At 48.6% G+C, this 23,772-nt stretch overlaps 1 protein-coding gene across 13 annotated transcripts in view; it reads right to left on the reverse strand.

The window, feature by feature from the left end:
• The window catches only part of BUD13 (BUD13 homolog), a 678,491-nt gene that overhangs the window by 606,840 nt on the left and 47,879 nt on the right, over positions 1-23,772 (reverse strand). For 6 of the 13 annotated variants that reach the window (XR_014815371.1, XR_014815369.1, XR_014815376.1 and 3 more), the window contains exon 11: positions 47-483. The exons of the other annotated variants lie outside the window; for them this stretch is intronic. The gene's annotated coding sequence lies outside the window, so the exon portion shown is untranslated. The remainder of the gene's footprint in view (positions 1-46; positions 484-23,772) is intronic. 13 annotated transcript variants of the gene reach the window in all.

Below are 23,772 nucleotides of genomic sequence, written 5' to 3' on the forward strand. Positions count from 1 at the left end.
ACACAGACCCCCCCCCCCACAGAGAGAAATGCACACCCATCCTCACCTGTGTGTTCGCAGGGACACTCCCACAACAGACACATAGACTCAGAGCCTCCGGATGCTACGATTCAGAAGCTGAGGAGCCTAAACTTCCTGAAATGACTCGTAAATGAGATGTGTTTCCACTGCAGGGCTGGAGCAGCATCACAAAATCCCAGAGACAACTCTCCTGGTTTGTTGCCTCATAAACGGTGCCCCCCATAGAGGACAGCCTTTAATCTTCTCTGTTTATTTACTCAGAGTAGTTCTTTTTGTGGGTCCTCCATAAATACCAGAAGGACAGAAATTCAACAATCCTCACGTTGCACAGACTTGAAATAAAAATTTTGTTGACAGACTCCGAGATGCACATTTCTCTGTAAGACACCTGTGCGTGACCCCATCCCTGGACATGCCCACTGGCCCCAAAAGGCAAGGAGAGGAGGACTGCTGGTTCCGCTCCTAGGAAAAAGAGACAAATTCACAGACTGTGGAGTACCTTGCTAGGTCAGGGGTTAGCTCCTGGCCTAGCAGTAAAACCTGACAACCACAAGCTCCATCCACTGAGGCCCTTGAGAACTAGTGGTCACGAAGGCACAGGGAGGGTGGAGGTTGGGGGGACATTTTGTTAAGAATTTCTTGAAGCACACTGAAAACTTGTGACATTTCAATACTGTCTTAGTGATCATTTAACGAATGGAAAAATGGAGAGATTTTATACACATATATATACTCCTCTTGCAATAATAATCATAGCTAATACTTACAGGCACAAAAAGGTCAATACCTGTTAAGTTGCTGTTTTTACTGTGATTTTAGATTGATAATGAAAAGCATCTAGAACTTAAAAATTGGGGGTGGTTGAGAAGAATCTCATTTTACAGGATTTTAAACACTTTTCAGTTTTAGCTGCAGGATTAGCACTGTGTGGTACTTTACAGAACGGTTTCAAAAATACCATCTCCTTTGTGTCCCCGAGTATCTCCCGTGGGCCAGGCACCAAGGTCGGTGGGGGTTGGGGGGGTAGCCATAGATTAAGGAGACAGGCCTTGAGGAGCCCACAATCCAGCAAGGAAGGGGTGGGGGAGCCACACTGGAACAGGGCACCATGTATCCTCCTGTCATCACAAAGGCCAATGCAAAGGGCATTAAGCACAGGGCAAGGACTCATTTGTTGATGGGAAAGAATCTGGAAGGGGGGGAGAATCAAAGAAGGCTGCGGGGAGGAAGTCACACTTGAGCTGGGCCTGAACTCACAAGTAGGTTTAGACAAGCCAAGTTCCTGGCTGGAAAGAGGCGCTGGGCACAGCTGTAGAACAGTGGGTGGTCGACCTGGGCAGCTAGACGCAGGGGCCCAGGAGGAAACAGGGGAGAATGAAGCCACAAAGGTAGACTGGGGTCAGATTGAGAAAGCCCTAGCATGGCAAAGCACCTCAGGTTCCTGGGTGTCTGCCGCAGGCCCGCAGGATAGGGCTAGGAACCTCGAAAACAAACCGGAGGATTAAAATTGCACCCTCCCAGGAAGGGAGCCAGAGCGCTGGCCTGCACCCCTGGCACCTGGCTCGGCGCCTGACCCACACGAGGCCTTCCATAAATGTTTGCTGAACTACATGCCGCGCGGGTCATGCGAGGAGAATGGAATTAAGAGTCGGGTGACCTCGAGGGCTGGTTCAGGCCCACTATTGACTGGCTCTGGGACCCTGGACCAGAGATTTAACCTCTGGTTCTCTATTTCCACGCTGGTAAAACGAATCCGATAATGCCCTGACCTCTCTGCTTTAGCTGTTCTGAGGCTCACGCGAGGGAACCGGCTGAAGGCGCTGGAAAGCGTAGAGCGCGCGCCAGGGCGGGGAACCACGCGGGCTGCTACCGCCGCCCCGGGACCATTTGCGGGGAAAGCTGGCTTAGCCGTCAGCAATTACCTGCGCTCCAAACGCGACACCCGCGCTCGGTTTCCGCGCAGACAGGTGGTGCGATTTGGCCGCGCGCCTTGGCGGAGGCCCCGCCCCCGACGCCCGCGCCTGCGCCCCGCAGCCGCAGCCCGGGACCGCATAGGGGAGGGGGCCCCGAGAGACGACGAGGGCCCAGTCGGCTGCGGGGAGCTCAAGGCGCCCCCTCTCTTGCAGGAGCAGCGCCGGTCTCCCAAAGCCAAGGCAGCAGCAAGGCCTGCTTTTCCCCAGTTAGCACACCGCTTCTAAAAGGTGAACAGGGAAGGAAGCTGCTTCCCACATGGAGAAACTGAGGCTTAGAGACATTAGGGGATTTGAGGCGGATACACAGATATTAAGAGAAGGAGCCAGATGGAAACCCAAGTCTCCAGAGCTGCAAGTCCAAGGTTTTTCCGTTGGCCGGCACTGGCCAGAGTGCCTCAGACCATTTTGGCCAATATCTGGTGGGGATAGACATTCTTCCTTCACCCACCGCTAGCTTACCTCCTTTCAGAGCAGATGCCTTGCCATTCCCGTGCCGCCTGGCCCACTTCTGAACCACCATGCCACCCCACATACCCCACAGGTTAAATCAATAGAATTAAATTATGAGGGAGTTTTCTGGCGATCTAGTGGTTAGGACTGGGCACTTCCACCACTGCCGTCCAGTTCAGTCCCTGGTCTGGAAACTGAGATCCCACACTAAGCACCTGACCTATGCGGCCAAAAAAGAAAAAAGAAAAAAAAATAAATCATTAAATATAAAGAATGCCTTAAAAAAAAAGATTTTTTTTTCCCAGTAGACTACCCAACTATCCTTGTTCTATTGCCGGAAATGATTGAGAGCTGACCTTACAACCATGGAATTTTAGACTCTGCTGCTTGGAAAGAACTTTAAAGGAAATCTGGTCTAAATGTCAAGCCTGGACAAGCGTGTCTATTGGTACCTCATCACCAAGTGCTCATCTGGCCTTAACCCCCACACCTCCCAGAACCCTGAGCTCCTCATTTCCTCTTTGCTCAACTCTGACTAGTAATTTCTCGCTTTTCTCTAGCTGAAATCCATCAATCTCTTTAATGACTCAGTTGTCCCTCTTGGAGCCACATGGAGCAAATCAACTCTCCCTTTTTTTTTTTTTTTCCACAATCCAGCCTACGTTAGGAGACACCTTCTCTATTCCTGACTCAGCAGCCCCAGTTACTTCAACTGTTCCTCAAATGTCACGCTTTTGAGTTCCTTTCCCACCCTCCAGACACACCACTGTCTGGTCCTGTCCTTCAGAGCTCAGCACAAACATGTGTTCTCACCATATGCCTCCCCTGCGTCATCTGATTTATTCCTGACGGCAACCCCAGGAGATGGATGCCATCATTATCTCTGGTTTGCAGATGAGGAAACTGGGAAGTAAAGGAACTTGCTAACAGTCACAAACCAAGTGGCTGAGGAGTCTCTGCTCCTCTCTGCGGTCCTTGCAGCTCCAGCAGAGACAAGAGCACTGTACTTGGAGTCGGGACATCTAGCTTTGCATCCCACTCTCTAACGTATTATTGTGTGGCTCAGGTAAGCCACGATCTGGTTTTCCTGCTCTGTAAAATGGGAGTCTTTACAGCACCCACCTGCTAGGCTGTTTGGAGATTAAAACAGATTTGGAGATGTGACCCTAGGCCTGTTGCTCCCCACTAGCTCCCCCACCCCTTTTAGGAGTCCTGTGCCATGACTCACAGGGACTATGGCAAGTGAGGGGATTCATGTCACATTCTATGGTGCCGGGGCCCGCTACAGCAGAGAGCCAAGTTCAAATCTCCAGGTCCCCCACCCGGCCTGGAGTCACTCTCTAAAATGATTTGTCAAGTGACAAGCAAAAATATATTACCAATTTAAGAGTGTGATTTGCCTGCAACTTTTTAATCCTCGGGCTGTTGTTGAATAGATTAAAGTGTCTGCTTTGATCCATGCATTTAGATGGAAACATAAATATAGCCATCACTTATTCTCTCAGCCGCCAGGATGGGTGTCACGCTGCATCACGCCAACTTCCGACCCAGCCAGGGTAATGCATGAGAATGACCTTTTTGCCATTCAAATCCCTCTTGACTTTTCTGCTCCCAGCCCGGCCTGCGCTGCTGCTGCAGCCTAACGTGACCAGAACTCACGCTGGGAAACAGTGGCCCAGGAAAGGTTGGAGCAGCGGCAGCCCAGGCACCTGACACCAAGAACTTCCCCCAGATCGGCACAGCTCCGGAGAAACAGATTTTGAAGAGGAATTTGGTACATAGATCTTCTGTCAGCAGAGCAGATTCTGGCTCAGCCGTTTTTCAGGCTCGCTGCTTATCCAGAAATACACCTATTTTCACATGGATCTCTGGCGAAATTTCCTCTTATCTCGTGAGCTGGGAGGTCTCGGAAGGAGCCGGGGGGCTGACTGCGAGGTCGCAGCACAGGGTCGGCCCAGGGTCTGGCTTTGGGACGCTGCGGCTCGGGCGGAGGGGGGCGCACAGAGCCCTTGGCCTTGCTCCATCTATCCGCGGGCATCCCGCCCCCGCCCCTCTCTGAACACCCACCCGCCTGCCTCTGGAGTCTCCATCACTGCGCGGGCCCCTCTGCCACACCTCCGCCCACCCTAAACCCGGACACCTCCATGACCCCCCAACCTTGAAGTTCGCTGAGGGCTGAGCCCAGGACATCTCCCAGGCCCACAGGTCTGCGCAGACGTGCACAGACACGCACACACTGAGGGCCCTCATGGGGCGCCCATAAAGATGGGCCACGCCTGCCGGCCGCTGCAGGTTTGTTCCAGGACTGCTTGTTGGCGCCGGGCCACCGCGAACAGTGGAGGCCGGCACTGAGCAGCCCCCACCAGCGGGAGAAATGGCTGAGCTGTGTTCTGTGGCAGGCAATTAGGCCTCCGACAATGGCCCGCGAAATGTCACAATTAGCGGGGAGGCTGGGATTCCCAGGGGCCTTGGGCATGTGGTGAACCCTGCATTGACCACCACTTTGATGGAGCCAAGACCCAGGGGACAGTTCTCTCCTGCTTGCATAGGACCCTTCGCCAGCGGAGACACCTTTAAGTCTCCTTTCCCCAAACCCCCTTGAATAAATTAACTCCTTCCACCCCAGGAGATTTTATGTTATGGAGAAACAACTCCCCACCCCCACCCCAATTCCAGATAACCAAGGGAGAGAAGATAGTTCCAAAAGCAGTTTGTGTTGTAGCTGAGCCATAAGGAACCCGAACAGTATCCAGGAGGATGCGGGTATGATCCCTGGCCTCACTCAGTGGGTTAAGGATCCATCATGGCAGTGAGCTGTGGGGTAGGTCACAGATGCAGCTCAGATCTGCCATTGCTGTGACTGTGGCAGTAGGCTGCAACTGCAGCTCTTATTCAACCCCTAGCCAGGGCACTTCCAAATGATGTGGGTGTGGCCCTAAAAAAAAAAAAAAAAAATGAGAATGACCCCACTGTGGCTACATCTGCTGCCCTACTCAGCCCTGTCCTCTGCCACAAAACTCTGTTCTAAGAGGCCCACAGTCCATGCCCAGCCAGTCCTCCCCAAAGGCCCTGCCTCTCCCCTTTCCAGGCCCTGGCTCTGCACTCCAGCCCCTGCCTCTGTGTGGGCCTTATTCTTGACTCATCCCCCTCCCTCTCCCTCCAGCAACGCCAGTCTCTCCATCGCTGGTTCTGCTTTCAGAAGGTCCTGACTTTGTCCGTCCCTCCCCACATGCTGACACATAGTGCCTGTGAGCCCCGCTGAGCCAGGTGTGTGTTCCCACACCCTCCCGCCATGGTCCCTGGTCTCTCTTCAACCCCTGCACTTGGGAATCCCAGCTCCTGGCCTTTGTCCTACTCTCCTGCAGGACCTCTGCCCTTCCTAACCCCAAGCACCAGTGCTGCCTGACCTCACAGACAGAACCTTCCTAGCTCGCCTCCTTCCCTTCCAGCTGCTCAGCTCTCTGCTCTTTCATGCCCTCCAGCTTCTCTTCCTCCTCCCATCTCTTCTTTGGTCATGCCCCAGTGTTCTAGCCCAGTTTCCTTTCTACCCTACCTCCCTTGCACATGACCAGATAACCCTGCACTCCCTAAGCCTTCAACCAATGTTGTCATGTGAAGAGCTCACAGATTAGTATCACCTGCTCTGACATTTCTGGTGAGTGTTCCCAGCTGCTCATAAGACAATACCAGGTTGGCAGGTTGCTGTCACTAAGTCACCCTACCTCAAATGAATGCATCATCTGCCCTTCACAACCAGGGCCTCCTCCTAGAGTCACCATCTTTTTCTTGCTTCCTAGGCTGGATCCTAGGATAGCTCCTCCTTCACGCCCTCCTCCCACCTGCATCCAGTCATCCAGCATCCTCTGGTTTCCTTTGAAATGACAAGGGCACTGAATGTTTTTGACACCTGCCCAGCCTTTCCATTCTCACTACACTCAGGTTCTAGCCCTCATTTCCATTCACCAGGATTATTGCAGTAACCACCTAATCTCTCTCACCCCATGTGATAGTTAGAATTATACCTTTCCCAAAAAAAGGTCATGCCTTGATCCCTGGAACCTGGAAATATATGTTCTATTAAATGGCAAAAGGGACTTTGCAGATGTTTATTTATTTATTTACTTACTGTTTTAGAGCCGCACCCAGGGCACATGGAGGTTCCCAGGCTAGGGGTCAAATCAGAACTGTAGCCACTGGCCTGTACCACAGCCATACCAACACCATATCCAAGCCACATCTGTGCTCTACACCACAGCTCATGGCAACGCTGGATCTTTTAACCCACTGAGCAAGGCTAGGGATTGAACTTGCATCCTTACAGATATAGTCAGATTCATTTCCGCTGAGCCATGATAGGAACTCCATCTTTTTATTTATTTTTTTATTTTTTTGTCGCAGATGTTTAAAATTAAGGTTATAATCCTTGAAATAGAGAAATTATCCAGGAGTATCTGGATGGGCACCATCTAATCATAAGAGTCTTTAAAAACAGAGAACTTTGTTCAGCTGAGGTCAGAGAGATGCAATGAGAGAGAAAGTAGGAAAGTGGTGGACTTGATGCAACAGAAGGGGAAGTCTGAGAGCTTCCAAGCACAGAGGGATTTGATACACTGTTGCTAACTCTGAAATACAGGGGCCCATGTGTAAGAACTGGGTGGGGGGGCCTTCTAGGAGATAAGGGTGGCCCCAGCTTACAGACAGCAAGGGAACTGGGGAGCCTCAGTCCTACAACCACAAGAAACAGGATTCTGCCAACTACCTGAATGAGGCTGGAAGTGGATTCTTCCCAGAGCCTCCCCAGCATCTTGATTTCGGCCTTGTATAACCCACAGCAGAGAAAGCACTCAAGCCAACTTGGACTCCTGGCCTGAAGAACTGTGAGATAATAAGTTTCTTTTTTAAGCTGCTGATTTTGTGGTGATTTGTTACAGCAGCAATGTAAAACTAATACACCCCACCACTATCCCTTTAGCAAACCACTACTATAAGCTCACCCTCACACTGCAGTGCCTTTCAGGACTCCCAACCAGATATGTCCTAAATCCTCAGCCTGATGTTTGAGAGTTGGCTCCCAATTTTTATCTGTAGCTCATCTCTACCCCTAACTCCCAGTAAAGAAACACTAGACACACGAGGCACATCCTCCAAAGCTGTCTCAAGCGTTCCCCCTCTGGGTCTTTGTTCACACCACCACCTGATCAGGAATTCCCTCTCCTGTCCCCTCCCCTCTGTGGATCCAAGTCTGAGCCCCCTCCTCCATGAAGCCTCCCAGAAATTTCAGCCTGAGAAGTCTTGCCCCCGCCCCACCCCCCACCCCCCGCATCACCCACTGGACACTCAGTACACACTGCCTTGTGTTAGTGTCTGTCCAACCTTGCACCTTCACCAATGTGATGGCAAGACCCACACCCGTCCTTTCTCTTAGATCCCTACTGTGCCTAGCACAGCTCTGGCTATGGAGTTGAGGTCAACAGAAACCTCTTGAGTTACAAGTAAAATGGAAACATTTCCAAACACTGTCCTATTGAGCACTCCATTCCAGATGTGAGGATCTGGACATCCCAGACTGTCCAGCCTGGACCTAGCTGCCAGGGACCAGGAGAGGGGGGCAGAAGCCCTCAGGCCAGGAGGCCCCTCCACATGTGGTGAGGTGATAAGGGAACAGGAACAACCCCAAACCACATAGAGTCCCTGAGAAAACCCTGAGTGGGGACCTCTCAGCCAGACTAGAAATGATCCTCGGTCAGGAGCAGGTAAGCCAAGAAGAGGTCCCCAGGTCAGGCTAGGGAGGCCCAGAGCAGGAACTAGAGGGAAGCAGGAGGAAATATCCAGTCTGCGCTCAGGGAACAGGGTAGATTAGTCATGACCTGCAAACTAACCATTAGCTACCTACCTGGCAGTGCAAGAGGACATTGTGGGCTGTCACCAAGTGCCAGGCTGACATCCATGAATACTAGGAAAACGCTGAGAAAGGAAGTATAAGAGAAAGAAAGAGATTAAGAAGGTAGAGAGAAGGAGAGCTGGAGAGAGGAATGGGAGAGAAGACAGGGAAAGGATGCAGTGAGGAGAGAGAAGGGGGTGGGGGAAGACAGGGATTTCTCCCTCCAAGGCCATTGTGGAAATACCACAATCTCTAGAATAACCCCAGACCTTGGGGTTAAGGTGAGGTGAGGAGATGGCAACACCCACCCCCCTTGGCCACCACAACTAAGAAATTATGTAGGGTAATTAATCAAAAGCTAATGAGAAATGTGTTTTCTCTCCCAGCCTAGCCCCACATCATATTCTTATTAGCTGAGGTTATTACAATAGTAATCATGCATGCTCCAGGCGCAAATTGGGTTTTTTGCTCCACTGCCACCAATTTAGAAAACCATTAATGGCAAGATAAAGCCCCCATGGCTCACACCAGGCCGAGCCCGAGGAACCAGCTGCTGGTTCCCTGCACCTACTGCCACATACCCACCACCCAGAGAGGGCACCCCCCAGGGCAGCCTCAGGAATCAGCAGGTCTGACCACTGGAAAGAGCCAAATACTGGTGGGGCGGGAGGAGTGCTGGGCCTGGAGTGGGGGACCTCGGACTTGAAACATACAGGCACTCACACACACACACACACCCTCCAGTGCAATCACTAGGGTAGGGACAGCCCTCATGAAACAAAGCATAAAGGTGCCTCTAGGGTCCAAGTTATCCCAGTTTTCTCAAGTCCTTTACCACTTAGAACCTGTTCTCTAGAAGGGCTTGGCTATATCTGTGGTTCTGAAACACAGATATGCAATCAAGTGCCAACTCTTGATGAAGTTGTCACTAGTAAAGAGAAGGGTAATGTATTAACTTTCTCGTAAATCTAATGAACATCAATTTTAAAAATGTTCTTAATTCTGAACTATCCTTCCTATGTTCTTTGTGGTGTTACATTCATACATGTGTGTAAGTATATGCGTGTAAAAGTTACCTTATTTGGTAATTACTTGGGACACTTTAAGTTGCAAGGGATGGATTTAAACTGATAGTGCACAACTGGAGATGTGTTGGCGAATCTAACTAGGAAGAACAAGGGTAAAACTGGAAAGTCAGGTGGTATTGTTGGTCCCTCTCCCTTCCTCCATCTCTCTTTCATTGCTCCTGTTCTCTCTCACTACATTTGAGCTCCCTCCCTGAGCTGGGGTCATGGGAGGAATGATTCCTGGTTTGACAAGGCCAAAGACTGCTCTGCTTACGTTATCCATGCTAAAGCACTCAGAGGAACAAGATCTTGTTCTCCCTCAGCACCTGCATATGAATCCACGACAGGAGCCTGACTGTCCCACCTTGGGCCATATGTATATATTCTTAAGACAGTCACTGTGGCCAGGGACACCAGGCCTGAGTCATGGGATTACTCCTGAGGCCCAGGTAACTATTCTTTCTTGCTGCCCCACTAGAAACAGGGGAAGAGTTGATGCCCTAAAGAAAGTAGGGATATGGAGTTCCCATTGTGGCTCAGTGGTTAATGAATCCAACTAGGAACCATGAGGTTGCGGATTCGATCCCTGGCCTTGCTCAGTGGGTTAAGGATCCGGCGTTGCCCTGAGCTGTGGTGTAGGTTGCAGACGCGGCTCGGATCCCGCGTTGCTGTGGCTGTGGTGTAGGGTGGCGGCTACAGCTCCAATTCGACTCCTAGCCTGGGAACCTCCATATGCTGTGGGAGTGGCCCAAGAAATGGCAGAAAGACCAAAAAAAAAAAAAAAAAAAAAAAAGTAGGGATAAGGTAACTAAATTGAGGGATGAATGAGGGGGACCACATAGACAAAGACAACAGACACCACTGACCTAGCAAAATAAGATGTCAGTCCTCCACCCACTCCATAAAAATTTCTTTCTGAAAATCTTGGGAACTACTAAGTCAGACAGTGAGCCACCAGAAAATGCCAAAGATCATTCTGCCATGTAAATCCCCTGGGACGTATATAGAAGAAAGTTCTAGCAGTGAAGTGCTAATGCAGACACTTAGCAACCTCACTGGTAAAGAAAGTTGTTTCAGAATATCAGAGGGCTTGTATGTAATACCAGAACATATCACAGATTCCTCCAACCATTCCAGATATTCTGTACTGTAAGTCTAGAAGGTCCTCATAGCCATAATGCTCTGAGGGTAAGTTCAGCAGGCAACAATTTCTCTACTGGGAGAACTCCCCCAGCACCCAAAGACCTCATGGAAACCTAGTCAGGTCAGCTTGGGCTCATTTCCAGAATGTCAGGCCCCTGAGAGAAATGGCTCTCACTTAAACCCCAGTGTTGGTACAACTATAGCTCATGCAAATAATGGATCAGAAGTATGGTCAAGATATCACCAAAGCAATTGTGCTGGTTTAGCTATTTTTATCATTTATTATTTAGATGTTTGAACCTGCTGTCTGCAGAATTTCCCCCAAAATAATAAACTGCCTTAAAAAACACCTGACTTTGAAGTCTATCTCCCTCAATGGTTGTTTGGCTTTGAGCAAAATTATTTGGTCTCTCTAATCCCCAGTTTCATCATCTGTAAAATACACCTTCAGAGACATTCCCACAACTTTTTGTAAACTTTACTGAGCACTTACTAAGTGTCAGGCACTGCGTTTCATGCCGTGGATGAAGGAGATCTTCCTAAGAATGCTGAGAGAAGACATATACCCAACATGCGTGATTCAAAGAATGGGACATGTATCATAAGAGAGGTGCCAAGTGTTATGGGCATTTAGAGGAAGAATTTCTACTTCCAGCTAGTGGGGAGGGAAGATGTGATGGAAGAGGTGTCTGCTTTGGTCTGAAAGTTTAGATGGAACGTGATGATGAAAAGGTAGGGCATTTCTGGCAGAGAGGATGGCCCAAGCAGAGGTCTGGAGACAAGAACATTAAGAGTGAAAATGATACAGTAGAACAGTTGGACTTAATTGATAACTACAAGACATCACATCCCAAAACAAGAGAATACACATTCTTTTCAAGGGCACATGGAACATTCTCCAGGATAGATCACATATGAGGTCACAAAACAAGCCTCAACAAATTTAAGAAGATAGAAATTATATCAGGCATTTTTCTAACCCCAACAGTATGAAACTAGAAACAACTATAGAAAGAAAATGGGAAAAAAACAAACACATGGAGAGTAAACAATATGTTACTAAAAAAAACCAATGGGTCATCAATGAAATCAAAGAAGAAATCATAAAATACCTTGAGACAAATGAAAATGGAAACACAACTTTCCAAAATATATGTGATGCAGCAAAAGCAGTTCAAAGAAGGAAGTTTATAGGCCTTCCTCAAGGGAAAAAAAAAAAAAAAAACTCAAATAAACAACCTAACCTACCACCTAAAAGAATTAGAAAAAGAATAATAAAAGAAGAAAATAAAAAGATCAGAGAGGAAATAAATAAAATAGAGATTAAAAAATCAATAGAAAAGACAAATGAAATCAGGAGCTGTTTTTTGAAAAGATACAAAACTGATAAACCTTTAGTTAGGCTCATAAAAAAGAGACAAGAGGAGACCCAATTAAACAAAATAAGAAATGAAAGAGGAGAAATAACAACCACAGAGATACAAATACCACAGAGATACAAAAAAATCATAAGAAAATACTTTGAACAGTTATACGCCAACAAATTGGACAATCTGGAAGAAATCGACAGATTTCTAGAAACATACACGCTGCCAAGACTGAGTCAAGAAGAAATAGATGATTTGAACAGACTGATCACTAGAAGTGAAATTGAATTTGTAATTTAAAAAAAAAACCCAGGAAACCAAAGTCCAGGACCAGATAACTTCATAGGGGAATTCTACCAAACTGATAAAGAAGAAGTCATACCTATCCTTCTCAAACAATTCCAAAAATGTGAAGAGGAGGGAACCTTCCCAAATTTATTCTATGAGGCCACCATTATCCTGATACCAAAATCAGACAAAGACACCACAAAACAAGAAAATTATAGGCCAATATATTTGATGAATATAGATGCAAAAATCCTCAGAAAAATATTAGCTAATTGAATCCAACAATATGTAAAAAGGATCGTACACCATGATCAATTTGGATTTATTCCAGGGTCACAAGGGAATGGTTCAACATTCACAAGTCAATCATTGTGATTCACCACATTAACAAAAAGAAAGATAAAAATCACATGATCATCTCAATATATGCAGAAAAAGCATTTCACAAAACTCAACATCCATTCATGATAAAAATTCCCATCAAAGTAGGTATGAAGAGAACATATCTCAACATAATAAAGACCATTTACAACAAACCCATAGCCACCATAATACTCAATACTCAAAGCTGAAGCCTTCCCACTAAATTCAGGAATAAGATAAAGATGCCCAATCTCACCACTTCTATTTAACATATATTAGAAGTCCTAGCCACAGTAATCAGAAAATAAAAAATAAAAGGTATCCATATTGGAAGGGAAGAGGTAAAACTGTCACTCTTTGCAGATGACATGATAGCCTATATAGAGACTACACCCAAAGTCTATGCCCAAAAACCATTAGAACTAATAAATGAATTCAGCAAAGTAGCAGGATACAAGATTAATACACAAAAACCTGTTGCATTTCTATACATTAATCAGAAAGAGAAAGTAAAAAAAAAAATCTCACTTAAAACTGCATCCAAAAAAATTACCTAAGAGGTATTTTAATAAAGGAGGTGAAAAATCTATACTTTAAAACTAGAACACTAGTGAGTAGAGTTCCTGCTCTGGCACAGTGGGTTAAGGGTCTGACTGCAGCAGCTTGGGTCACTGCAGAAGTATGTGTTTGATCCTGGGCCTAGCACAGTGGGTTGAGGGACCTTGTGTTACCACAGCAGCTGCAGCTCAGATTCAATCCCTGGCCTTGGAACGTCCATACAATGTGGGTACAACCACTGAAAAAAAAAAATGTTGAAGGAAACTGAAGATAATTCAAAAAAAGATATCCGGGAGTTCCCGTCGTGGCGCAGTGGTTAACGAATCCAACTAGGAACCATGAGGTTGCGGGTTCGGTCCCTGCCCTTGCTCAGTGGGTTGACGATCCGGTGTTGCCGTGAGCTGTGGTGTAGGTCGCAGACGCGGCTCGGATCCCGCATTGCTGTGGCTCTGGCGTAGGCCGGTGGCTACAGCTCCGATTCAACCCCTAGCCTGGGAACCTCCATATGCCGCAGGAGCGGCCCAAGAAATAGCAACAACAGCAAACAACAACAACAACAGACAAAAAGACAAAAGACAAAAAAAAAAAAAAAAAGATATCCCATATTCTCAGACTGGGAGAATTAATATTATTAAAGTGGCTGTAATACCCAAAGAAATCTTCAGGTTAAATGAAATCCCTATTTTCAGAGAACTAGAACAAATAATCTTAAAATTTATATGGAGTCCTAAAATTTATATTGCCAAAGTAATCCTGAGGGAAAAAATAACAAAGCTGCAAGTATAACCTTCCCTTACTTCAGACTATATTGCAAAAGCTACAGTAATCAAAATAGCATGGGGAGATCCCATCGTGGTGCGGCAGAAACGAATCCAGCTAGGAACCATGAGGTTGTGGGTTCAATCCCTGGCCTCATTCAGTAGGTTAAGGATCTGGCATTGCCATGAGCTATGGTGTAGGTCACAGACATGGCTTGGATCTGGCGTTGTTGTGGCAGTGGCACAGGCCGGCGGCTGCAGCTCCAATTAGACCCCTGCCTGGAAACCTCCATATTCCGTGGGTGCTGCCCTAAAAAGCAAAAACAAAAACAAAACAAACAAACAAAAAAACAGCATGGTATTGGCATTAAAAACAGATCCATAAATCAATGAAACAGAATAGAGAGTCCAGAAATTAACCCACACACCTATGTCAATTAATCTATGACAAAGGAGGCAAGAATATACAATGGAGAAAAGATGGTCTCTTCGACAAGTGGTGCTATGAAAACTGGGAAGCTACATGTAAAACAATGAGATTAGAACATTCCTTCACACTATATGCAAAGATAAACTCAAACAGTTTAAAGATGTAAGGCCTAAGACTATAAAACTCCTAGAAGGGAACATAGGCAGAACATTCTCTGACATAAATCACAGCAATATTTTCTTGGATCAGTCTCCTAAGGCAAAATAAATAAAAGCAAAAATAAATAGATGGGACCTAATTAAACTTAAAAGCTTTTATACAGCAAGGGAAAACACTGACAAAGTGAAAAGATGACCTATGGAATGGGAGAAAATATTTGAAATGGTGCAACCAGCAAAGGTTAATATCCAAAATATACAAACAGCTCATACGACTCAAAATCAAAAGAAAACAACCTAATCAAAAAATGGGCAGGAGACATGAATAGATATTTTTCCAAAGAAGACATACAGATGGCTAATGGGCACAAGAAAGATGTTCAACGTCACTAATAATTAGAGAATACAAATCAAAATCACAATATCACTTCACACCTGTCAGAATGGCTAACATCAAAAAGTCTACCAATTACAAATACTGGGAGGCTATGGAAAAAACGGAACCCTTGGGCACTGTTCGTAGGAATGTAAATTGGTGCAGCCACTATGGAAAACAGAATGGAGTTCCTTAAAAAACTAACAATAAGGAGTTCCTGTCGTGGCGCAGTGGTTAACGAATCCGACTAGGAACCATGAGGTTGCGGGTTCGGTCCCTGCCCTTGCTCAGTGGGTTAATGATCCGGCGTTGCCATGAGCTGTGGTGTAGGTTGCAGACACGGCTCGGATCCTGCGTTGCTGTGGCTCTGGCGTAGGCCGGTGGCTACAGCTCCGATTCAACCCCTAGCCTGGGAACCTCCATATGCCACGGGAGCGGCCCAAGAAATAGCAACAACAACAACAACAACAACAAAAAAAAGACAAAAGACAAAAAAAAAAAAAAAAAAAAACTAACAATAAAACTACCGTATGATCCAGCAATTCCATTACTGGGTATATATCCGAGAAAAATAAAAACACTAATTCAAAAAGATACATGCACCCAAATGTTCACAGCAGCACTATTTCTATGGCTAAGACACTGAAGCAATCCAAGTACACATCAACAGATGACTGGATTAAGAAGATGTGGTATATATACACACTGGAATATTACTTGGCCATAAAAGAATGAAATACTGCCACTTGCAGCAACATGGATTGACCTACAGAATACTGTGCTCAGTAAAATGTGAGACAAAGACAAATACTATATGATATCACTTATATATGTGAAATCTAAAAAATAGTACAAATGAATATATGTGCAGAACAGAAACAGACTCACAGATATAGAAGAAAACCTATGGTTAACAAAGACTAGAGGGAAGGGGAGAGGGACGAATTGGGGGATGGGACTAACAGAAACGAATTGCTATGTATAAAATAGATAGGCCACCAGTATACACTGTAGAGCACAGGGAATTACACCCATTATCTTGTAAAAACCTCTAATGGAGTATAATCTGCAAAAATACTGAATCACTATGCTATACACCCCAAACTAACACAACACTGTAAATCAACTATAGGTCACTTTAAAAAACAAAACAAAGGGAGTTCCTGTCGTGGCGCAGTGGTTAACGAATCCGAGTAGGAACCATGAGGTTGCGGGTTCGGTCCCTGCCCTTGCTCAGTGGGTTAACGATCCGGTGTTGCTGTGAGCTGTGGCGTAGGTTGCAGATGTGGCTCGGATCCCGCGTTGCTGTGGCTCTGGCGTAGGCCAGGGGCTGCAGCTCCGATTCGACCCCTAGCCTGGGAACCTCCATATGCCGTGGGAACGGCCCAAAGAAATAGCAAAAAAGACCCCCCAAAAAAATTTTAAAAATAAAAAATAAAATAAAATAAAAATAAAAAACACTAGAAGTGAGTAGGCTCCCTCCCCTGAATCTGGAGGAGGTCTCTGTTGGAAGGGTCCTCTCTTCCCTCTCTAGTGTGCATTCACAGGTGACATTGGCTGGACACAGCCAAAGGTGGCATGGGAGAGGGGTTACCTCAGGACTAGTCCCTGGAGGACCTATGACACCCTCAGCAGGGCCACCATGTACTGCCTCCCACCCCCCCACCCCTTTAATCTGCCTTCCCAGCTCAGCCAAGGTTCAGGGCTACTAATTAGCATCAATCAGCTCAGCTCTCTTCACGCTCCTGCCAGGGCTGGTTCTGAGCACTGAGATCACGGAGGCTTCCTTTCCCTCCTACAGGGACAGCACATCAGGAGGCAGAGGCTGGGGGCAAAAGGGAAGGAGGAGGAAGGGAAGGCTCCAGGGGTTGGCTGAGATGGATAATAGGGAGGGAATAGAGGGGTCTGGGACTAAAGTCTGAATTATAGGCTCAATGAGCTGGAGGCCACTTTAGCTCCTGTTTGGACTGAGCCTCTGTGATAACAAAAACTCCTACCAAGAAAATACTTCATAATACAAAGCTCTTTCCCACAGTGCCTCATAGTTTAGTTTCCAAACAATGCTGGGAGACAGATACTATTATTTTTGTAATGTCTTTCTTCCTTGGTCCACTCTAAGATCTGCAAGGGAAGGGACCATGTCAGCCTTGTCACTGCTATGTATCCTCACTGATATATACAGCGCCCAGCTTAGAGCTGGCATGTCAATAAGTGTTGCTGCCTGGATGGATGGATGGATAGATGGGTGGATGGATGGATGACTAATTACCCCATTTTACAGTTTAAGAGACTGAGGCCTTAGAGAGGAAAATTAACTTACCCAAGACCAATTGGACAGCTAAGCAACAGATCAACACCAAGACCCAGTTCACCAGCTCCCCATCTGGCACACTTCCCAACACCCAAAATTGTCTCTCTTTGGTTTCTTGAATATGCTCAGCCAAGAAATGCCATCCCTCTGAAGTTCTGATTCTAGTCCATCCTCTGGCAGTTTTTTAGAAACCAAGCTACAGTTTTTTAGAAACCAAGCACCAAAAAGAGCAGGATCCCCAAATCCCAGTGACCCTGGACCAGAGACCAGGAGGGCCTCTCTGACCATCGTTCTGAAAAGACCTGACTGCCGCCTGCGGGGGGAAGGTAGACAGTGGCATCCAGAGCGTGAGCCCCACAGAACTGAGTCCAGAGGGTGTGGGGTGAACAGTACAGGGCTTGGAGTCACATAGACTCCGTTTAAAATCCCAGCTCCCTCCCCTCCACAGGTATCTTCTCACCGTCTCAGCAAACCTGGCTGCTAACACCTCCAAGTCCGACTCTCTAGCCCTACCTATCACACACATTTATCTGAAGCATAAATCAGTGATGAGATGAAGTTGGCCTTGTCTCTGCTCCTTGACTCTCCCTGGACCCCCAGCCTCCTCACTCTTCTGAACCCTGAAGCCCAGGCATCAACACGGACACCTTTCCAGGCTTTCCATGCCCCAGTCTTACTGCAGCCCCACTGCTCCGCCCCAGGCCTGCCCCACCACCCTGAGGGCCATGCATCCTTCCTTCATCCTGATTACATCCCACCTCTGCCCCCAAGGGCCAAACCAGGGCCTTTCTCCTTCAGTGTCTGCATTTCTGCAGCAGCAGCCTGTTTGCCGTCTGCTCCCTGGGTAGTCTACCTGGCTCCCACTGTACCTGTTGTCCACTCTGGTTTTCTAAAACCCCCAGTCCAGACAGGGGTCCTTCACCTCAGGTCAAGGAGCCCCAAGAAGGCCCTCAATGTACTTTTGGGTTTATAGGAACACATGCACATTTTGTAGGAAAAGAGTCCATAGCTGAAGGCTTCCCTGATTCCAGAAAGCTTAAGAGCCACTGCCCAGAGGCTCCGTTGCCCCTCCTTCCATCCCACCTTTCCCTCCATTCCATTCTCTCTTCCATCCTTTGTAACTCAATGTGAATTTTTGCCCTTTCAAAGCCTACTTGACAAGTTTCCTCCTGCCTGGCCTGACATCTACATGAATTTCAGGGACGCCAAAGACTTTTGGTCCCTTCTCCTTGGCCCTGGCCTCAGCTCAAGACATGGCCTTGTCGCTCCACCAGGGGCTTATTTAGCTCCTGAGCCATAAGCAGCTATCATGCATCCCACCACATATCCTCCAAAACAGAGCCTTTGGTATGTGGGTGTCAGGCCCTGGATGGCCTCCTTGGTGAGGACAGGATTCTATACACAGTAGGTGCTGCATCAATGCTGTGACCATTAGAAGTTAAAAGCCCTTTGGTTATCACAGGTGGAACTGGGAACTCTGGTAAGAGGGTGGATCCCGCAGAGTTCACAGTACACACCCCTGTCCAGCGGCCCCAAACGTGAGCCCAGAGGCCAGCCTCTGCTTCCCGCTTTTGGTGCAGGGGTGTTGGGAGGGCTGCTAGTGGGCAGGCACTGGCTACCAGGTCTCTCTTTCCCCTGAGACACATAGAAGGCTCCCAGCAGAGGAGGGTGAGAGAGAAGCTGGGAAGCCACAGCCTGTGCATGCAAATGAGGCAGCTGCATAATTAATCAACATCAAACAGTTTCATTAAGAGATGGAGCTTTGCGGCTGTTCGTCTTGGGAAAAAAAAAAAAAAAAAAACTGAAACAGCAGGAAGGGGACAAGAGAAGGGAGGTTCAAACTGTTCAGGCCTTACTCGGAAGCTAATGATTCTGCCTGCTGGGGGCAGCCAAGGGATGTGCAGATGGTGACAAGATCTGCTGGGATGCTGACTGACCCCAGGATGGCTTTAGCCCCTAAATCTTAGGCTTGGGCTCCCAGGAAGTGCCTCCTGGACAGGGACAGTGCCCCTTAGCTGTCAGCCCACTAAGAACTGCACCAGCCACTTCTTCCCGGGCCTCTTGCAGGAGCCAAGGTTTGGGGAAAGAAGGTGGGCATCGCCAGATGGAGCTCAGGGACCCAACCTGGAAAGAGACTCCCAGCCTCTGAGCAGGGGCTTCCGCAGGGAGGGAGCAGATGCCCTCACACCCCTGGGCCTCAATGCTCCAAGTCTCCAAAATGGTCACAAAGCACTAGGACAGAGAGAAACCACTTGCAGAAACCAAATGAGGGTATCTACTTATCCTCAAATCTCCAGCTGTCCCCTCAACCCACCTCTCAGCACCTCCTCTTTTATTCTAAAATGGAAAGAGGAGGAGTTCTCATTGTGGCTCAGCATGTTAGGAACCCAACTAGCATCCATGAGGGTGTGGGTTTGATCCCTAGCCTTGCTCAGTGGATTAAGGATCCAGCGTTGCCACAGCTGCAGCACAGGTCACAGACAAGGATGGATCCACCACTGCTGTGGCTGTGGTGTAAGCCGGCAGCTGCAGCTCCTATTTGACCCCTAGCCTAGGAACTTCCATATGCCACTCACAGAAAAAGATAAAATGGAAAAAGGAAAGCAAGGGAATGCAAGCTTTGCCAAGCAGCCTGGGAACTAGTGCCACAGGCTGAAGTCGCCCTAGGCACCAGCTGTGGGGTGTGGCCCCCTGGCTGACCTGGCTAACACCCTATGGACCAGGGGGGTCATCTCTCAAAAGAAATCCTACCAACTCTTCACAATCTGGCTCTGCTTTTCTCTCCAGCCCTCTCTCTTCCCTGTATTTGGGTCAGAGCACATCCCATTCCCCCAGCAGCCATGGCCCCTCACATGTCCATGCTGTTCCTGCCACTGGAATGGCCTTCTTCCTCTCTGTTACCTGCCCAGCAAACTCTTCCTTATCCATCAATGCCCAGTTCAAACACCCCTTCCTCTGCAGAGCGTTTCCTGATTCCCAAACCCTACCAAGTCTCGTATTTTCCTTCTGTGCTCTACATAATTTGTGTTGTAATTATTTGTTGACCTGACAGGCTGTAGCCAAGAAACCATGAGCTCCTTGAGGACACGGGCCATATTTTTTCATCATCTTTGTATGACTAAGATCTGAGCCACACTTGGAAAGTTTGTCAATGAAGAAATCTTTTGAACTGAGAAAGATGACAGATATTCACCTTAACCAGATGCCTGACTCTTGACAAATGTTTAAACCATCCAGAAAGAGAAGCATTTTCTCTTCCTGAATAGATCTCAAATCCCTGGGATTGGGAAGAGGTGGGGGTGAGAGAGGTGACCCTGACTGAGAAGACTGGGTAAATACCAAGAGGTAAATGCCTTAGGCTGAGTGCTGGACTATAATTAAAGCCCTCTGAGCTCTCTCCCTAAACTGAGTGACACCAGGTAACAGGGGGTGTTGTCTGGGAATGGGGTGGGCGGAAGGGGTTCCAGTGCCCCTGGCCTCCCTTGGCCACAGGTCCCGCCAGAGAGGCCTGTACCTGTCAGGACCAGGTGGGACCAAACAGCCACAGCTCTGCATGGCCACCTCAGTCCTCTTACCTTCTCTCCTGCCCACTCCTGTCCCCTTGCCTGCAAACCTGCTGACTCCTTGTACTTAAGTCTTCCTGAGATGGCCAGAAGGGAGAGGATCCATTTTAAATTAACAAGGTTATTAGCAGTTAATTACCTGAGGTATCATTGTAATTGAAAAGAAAAAGAGAGAAAAGCTCATAAACATTCCCAGGCGCCTGTTCTCTTCACCATCACTGAGAGGAGGGCGAGGAGGGAGGGTGAGCATGGCCCCCTCCCCATCACCAGCCCCCAACCACTGGCTTTTCCTTCTCAGCATTACTCCATGTGCTCCCACCCCTTTTCCAGGGAGAGTAAGCTGCCAGGTCCACGGACACTGCACAGAAAAGCTCAGCAGAAGCCATAAAGGTGCAGAGAGATTTATGTTATATTGGGAGTGTGGGAAGGAGGCACAAATCTGAGGCTTCCAGTCAATATTTTTAGTGATTTTTGGAGTAACTGTTGTGGCTCAGCAGTAACAAACCCGACTAGTATCCATGAGGATGCCGGCTGGATCTCTGGCCTCACTCAGTGGATTAAGGATCCTGCGTTGCCATGAGCTGCTGTGTAGATGGCAGATGCAGCTCGGATCTGGCATTGCTATGGCTGTGATGTAGGCTGGCGGCTGCAGCTCGATTTGACCCCTAGCCTGGGAACATCCATATGCCATGGGTGCGGCCCATTAAAAAAAAAAAAAAAGGGCAAAAAACAGTTTAGTGATTTTTAGCTGAGATTGTCCTTAGTTATTATTCTACAAATAAACATGACTGGCACACATCAGTGTTATTGGTTTTTAGTTCTAAATTCACTGCCACCAGAGATGCCACTTTGGTCAGGGAGCATCCCCCGCCTCTTCCCTTTTCCTCCTGCCCCCGCCAGGGCTAAAGACTACAGGCAGGGCTCATGAGATCCTGAGGCAAGGAGGCCACACTCCAAGCTCCTTAGCAGTGAGGCCTCTCCTGCAGAAACTCGCCACACTTCACAGAAGGACCGAGACCCACAGGCTCCATCAGGTGTCTGTGGGAGACACAACCATCCCAACTGTCTCCCGTCCTTGCCAAAGTGTTCCCTCTTTAGGGTAAACCAGCAGGAGGAGGTGACCTGAGTGAGTCAAAAATGCCTCTACGCCTCCAGAAAATCTGGAGGCAAGTGGCAGGTGCAAATGCCCGCACTCCCTGGCCAGGGCCTTGGCAGAAGCACTGCTGGGTCTCCTGTGAGGAGACCAGGGTGTGGATGCCAGCAGGACGGAGGGGTGAGCGGAGCAGAAAGGCAGCTACTCAACCGCATCAAGCCTCTGCTGCCAAGAGGCCTGCTACACCTCCAGCCATCCAGTGCCCTCCCCATCCTCCTCCCTCTCCCCTAGCAAGACGCTAGCTCCCCTGCCCAAGGCTAAGCCTTCTCCCCTCTGATCTGACTCTCCTGAGCAGCATTCAGGCCCCTGAGGAGCCAGAGTGCAGACCCCTCACCCCAATGCAACCTTGTAGAGGCAACAATACAGTGCAAAGCAAGGGTGAAGACAAGGAAAACACATGTATAACCACATGTATGTGCAAGTATGAGTGTAATGAAGAATACCACGCGTGCAAAAAAGTGCACATAGCATTAGATCTTTTAACTGAGCATTTACTATGTGACAGGTAAGTAACATTATTAGCTGCATTTGATGAATGAAGAAATTGGGGTCCAGAGACTCTAAGTAATATGGCCAAGGTGATGGAGAGAGCTATGAACCCAGGCAGTCTGTCTCTAAACTGCCTAAACCCTAGACCCTCCATTACACACGTGGTGGGGTTGGGGTGGGGAGGAGACGGTTAGGGACCCAAGTGTATGAACACTTTCCTCTCCCCACTCCATGGGGGGAGGCTGCTGCCCAGCACAGAACCAAAGGCCTCCCTCCTCTCTTCACCACCCCTACGCAGGAGCAGCAGGTCGGGCCCATGGGGTCGGGGGAGGCAGAAACCAACCCACCAGCACGGACTCCCCTAGTCATGCCCTCAACCTCTGGCTCCCTGCCCTCCCTGCCCTTCCACCCACACTCCCAGGCCAGAGGGGCCCGGCTGGGTCAGGGAGGAAAAGGTCCAGTCTGGTTCCTGCTTCCCCACCTGCGGGGCTGCTCCACATCCCCTCCCGCTGAGTCTGCACTGTTCAAAGACACCTTGCGAGTGTCCCCTGTGCCAAGGAAGGAAGCCAGTGGGAGAGAAGCAGATGGGCTGCTGACACGGGCGCCTGGAAGGAGCATCTATAGCTAGCATGGGGGAGGGGCGGGGAGGCCAAGGCACGGCCCGGAGCCGGGAGTTTGGGGCCATGACCAGGGCTAAGGACCAACCCCCGGGCTGAGCCCAGACCCCATGCTGACTCTGGAACCAGGTTCACCTAGACTGGCCTGTGGGTCTGATGGGCCACTGGCTGAAACATCTGGGACCTGAATGGGCATGTGAAACTGAAGGGGGCTCATCTGACACCTACACACAAAAGCAGCTCCTATGACTACCTATCTGGGCAAGCATGGACTCAAGAAGGACAAGTCACTCGGCTTAGGGTCCCCCCTGAAGCAGGGAACCTTGGACCCAGGGTAACCACGAGGCTGGCAATACCATGCACCTGTCCACCCTCATTTGAACTCCCAGCACTGCAATTACACTCCGTGCACCTTTCACTAGGCCTGAGGACCTGCATGGCTGAACCAGAATATGCCCACCAGTCCAGTACCTGGAGGCCTCTTCACCATCACCCCTGCCGAGACCTGAGGTAGCAGCTGGTGTAGGCCAGTGGAAAGCTGCAGAGAAGCTACGCCAGCACCCATCCCTTCAGGGGGACGGGCCTGCCTCCCCACCCCCCAACCCCTGCTTGCCAGCTCCAGCCTGGTCACCAGTGGTGGAGGAGGAGCAGGACAGGGACTGAGGATCAGCACAGGCAGCCCCAGGCCCAGCCACCCACTCCTCCACCCCTGGCAGCACTGAGGCCCATCATCAGGCGCTAATTAAATCCCCCTAATGAGAAAATAAGGATGCAGGAGCTGGCTCCACCATGGCCTCCCCGGCCCA

Source organism: Sus scrofa, chromosome 9 (genome assembly GCF_054392235.1).
Source record: "Sus scrofa isolate SSC_HxYL_T2T_F1_AM1 chromosome 9, Sscrofa_HxYL_maternal_Yorkshire_Landrace_v2.0, whole genome shotgun sequence".
Classification (NCBI taxonomy): domain Eukaryota; kingdom Metazoa; phylum Chordata; class Mammalia; order Artiodactyla; family Suidae; genus Sus; species Sus scrofa.